We start from the raw sequence: 3580 nt of genomic DNA, 5'->3' as shown, positions 1-3580 counted from the left end.
TTCGAATATTTAACGTAAATGCGCACAGAAGGATGAGCGGAGACAGTGCAAAAATTCAGGAGATGAGTTTTGACGTAGCAATGTTTCCATAGTGTGCTTATAGTGGGCATTTGCGTGTTAAAAAAGGATACAATTATAGCAAATTACAGAAAATGGCCAACACTTTGCTAGTAATTGTGTTAGTTAAGATACAAAACTTCAAGGCAGTCATTAGTTATGGTAATATTGGCTAGCATTTTATGTGAGAAAGCATCCTGCTCACACACACATTTCGCCTAGAGGACTAACATTTCTCTCCGTCATTTTGCAGATTAACATGACGTCATTATATTATACACACACTGTAATTTCGAAGTATCTTACGTTGATATTTACCGCCATTTTGTAGAATATGCTATGATGCCATTAATTTATAGGCAACGGCCTTGCCGCAGTGGATACACCGGTTCCCGTGAGATCACCGAAGTTAAGCGCTGTCGGGCGTGGTCGGCACTTGGATGGGTGACCATCCAGGCCGCCATGCGCTGTTGCCATATTTCGGGGTGCACTCAGCCTCGTGATGCCAATTGAGGAGCACAGACCCAGAATGGAAAGGAAATTTACCATGTCATTCTTATGAACACTTTCTAACTGATGCTATAATTTGCTAGGTTTAATTCAACAGAAAGCAGTTTGAAACACAAAACACATTGTGGACGCTCGTCATTGTTCGCAAAAGTGCACGTGAAACCAAAATGTAAGTAGCTTAAGTCATATTTCTATGCAGTGTTTCCTATCTTCATTAGAACTTTCGTTATTGACCTCAGCAAGGTCTTGCTTTTTACATTCACTTGACAAATTTAAAAACTTTTCCATAGTTCGCGCCCCTATCAACATCATAACAATGTAACTATAGACCTATAATAAAAACTGTTTGAAAACACAACAATCACTGCTGGTACTAAGTGTAATACACCATAGAACCAGCTTCGAGGTAATGACTGCTTACGCAAGCTGGGCAGTATTTAAAGTGGGATTGCTCCGACGCTTCACAAGTTGAAACCAGAAGTGAAATCTCCCACAACTGTCTTTTTTACCACTAACTATGAAACAAATCTACGGCGCCCAAGGCAGTCATTTATGGCGCACCAGGACACTGCGGCGCACAGGTTGAATAACAGCGATCTAGTGGATAACCTCGGAAGCTCAACGAGGCTTTTGGCAGATGATGCGGTTGTCTTAGAAGACAACAACGTCAGAAAATTGCAGGTAACTGTATTAAGACCTGTAGCGGATTGATGGATGGTGTGGGGTCTTGCAGTTGACCCTGAATGTAAACCCACTGAGGTGAAAAAAGTCATTGGATATCTCCTAATATTGTGTCGGACCTTCTTTTTTCCGGCGTAGTGCATGAACTCGACGTGGCATGCACTCGAACACGTCGTTGGAAGTCCCCTGCAGTAATGTTGAGCCGTACTGCCTCAATAGTGACTTATTGCCTGTGCAGGATATTGTGCACGAACTGACCTCTCGATTATGTAGAATGAATATTTGATGGGCTACATGTCGGGCGGTTTGGAGGCCGAATCATTCCCTCGAAATATCCAGAAGGGCCAGTGATAGGGCGCATTGTCATCCATAAAAATTCCATCGTTGTTTGGGAACATGAAGTCCAAGAACGGCTGCAGTTGGTCTCCAAATAGCCAAACACAACTATTTCTATCTAGTCAGTCACCAGTTCAGTTGAACCAGAGGATCCAGTCCATTGCATGTAAATACAGCCTATACCGTTACAGAGCCACCACCAGCTTGCACAGTGCCTCGTTGACAACTTGGATCCATGGCTTCGTGGGATCTGCGCCACACTCGAACTCTGAACTGAAATTGGGACTCATCTTACCAGGTCACGACTTCTCAGTCGTCTAGAGTGCAACCGATATGGTCAAGAGCCCAGGAGAGGTGCTGCAGGCGATGTCACATTGTTAGCAAAGACAGTCGCGTCGGTCGTCTGCTGCAATAGCCCATTAACGCAACATTTCGACGCACTGTCCTAACGGATACATTCGTAGTACGTCCCACATTGGTTATTGCGATTATCTTACGCAGTGTTGCTTGTCTGTTAGCGCTGACAACTTTACGCAAACGCCGCTGCTCTTGGTCGTTAAGTGAAAGTCGTCGGCCACTGCTTTGCCCATGGTGAGAGATAGCGCAATGAAATTTTGTATTCTCGACACATTCTTGACAGTGTGCAATTCAGAATATTGATTTCCGTAGTGATTTCCGAAATGGAATGTCACATGCATCTAGCTCCAACTACCTGTCCTGCGGCAATAAGCACGTTGGAAACCTTTTCACATGAAACACCTGAGTACAATTAACAGCTCTTCCAACACTTTGTTCTTTTATACCTTGTGTACACGATATTACCGCTATCTGTGTACGTGTATATCGCTACCGTAACGCTTTTGCCAGTTCAGTGTAAATGTAGCGTGTTGCACATACATAGGATAATAAATCCACCATTGTACAATTACGCTACTGGTGACAAATAGCTGGAAAAAGTAAGTGTCGTAAAATACCTGGAGGGAACTGTCAGGAATGACTTAAAGTGGAATGGCCACATAAAACAAATATTAGGGAAAACAGGTGACAGTGTGAGGGTCGTAGGTAGAACCTTAAGGAAATGTAATTCATCAACGAAAAAAGTGGCTTACAAAATACTTATTCGACCCATTCTTGAGCATTTGTCATCTATCTTGTACTCTTATCAGGCTGTAGAAGAACAAGGTCCAATGGAGAGCAGCACGTTTCATCACAGAATCGTTCGGTCGGTGTGAGAGTGTTACAGAGATGCTCAGCAAAGTCTAATCGCAAATGTAACATTAGAGGCGAGTAGATTTCAAAGTTCATACAAGTGCATATTGTTAGTGTGGGTTGCCTACATTAGGGTCAGGTATGCACTCAGGGACAAACCTATTGTTCTCCTTTGATTTACATGTCTTAACCTAGTGTTCTCCTTCGATTGACAGATATTAAAACTATTGTTCTGCTAAAAGGATCCCTCCTTTTGATTGAAAGGCTCTTAACCTATTGTTCCCCCCACCCCTCAGGAAACCTCCCAGCTCGCTGCTACAGGTACACTTGCAGGTCTGAGCTATTGGTATAGCCCCCTCATACTTATCAATTTTACTGACTACTCAAATAAATTGATCTATTAATTAACATCTCCCTCTCTGGTAAACCCTTCTCCTCCCCTCCCACACTCCCTCTTGGAAATTGCCTGGAAAAAGACCTAGTTGATCGGTCATTTGGAGCGAATTCGATGGTAGTGTGTGGAATATTGTTTACTTAAACAATTTAGGAACTCAAGGCAGTGTATGGAACATATGGAAATTGGTGGCTCTTCGGTAGAGAGGAAGGATCTCATAACAGGAAATTCAAAGGTTTATTGTTTATTTATTAAAAAATCCCATTCTTGGGGGTTGGACTTCTGTTTCTCATCATTCTCTGCTGTTTGGAAACATGTAGGTTTTGTAAGAAGTTGCTTAATCTATTGTTTGGCACTGTACTCTGCGTGTATCAGTCTAATGTTTGGGCCTTT

At 42.7% G+C, this 3580-nt stretch overlaps 1 pseudogene; it reads left to right on the top strand.

Annotated features, from left to right (window-relative positions):
• Nucleotides 1-415: 415 nt before the first annotated feature.
• On the top strand, nt 416-533 carry LOC126253986 (5S ribosomal RNA; annotated as a pseudogene).
• Nucleotides 534-3580: the final 3047 nt, after the last annotated feature.

This window comes from Schistocerca nitens, chromosome 4 (assembly GCF_023898315.1).
Source record: "Schistocerca nitens isolate TAMUIC-IGC-003100 chromosome 4, iqSchNite1.1, whole genome shotgun sequence".
Classification (NCBI taxonomy): Eukaryota; Metazoa; Arthropoda; class Insecta; order Orthoptera; family Acrididae; genus Schistocerca; species Schistocerca nitens.
This window is presented reverse-complemented; position numbering and strand designations above follow the sequence as displayed.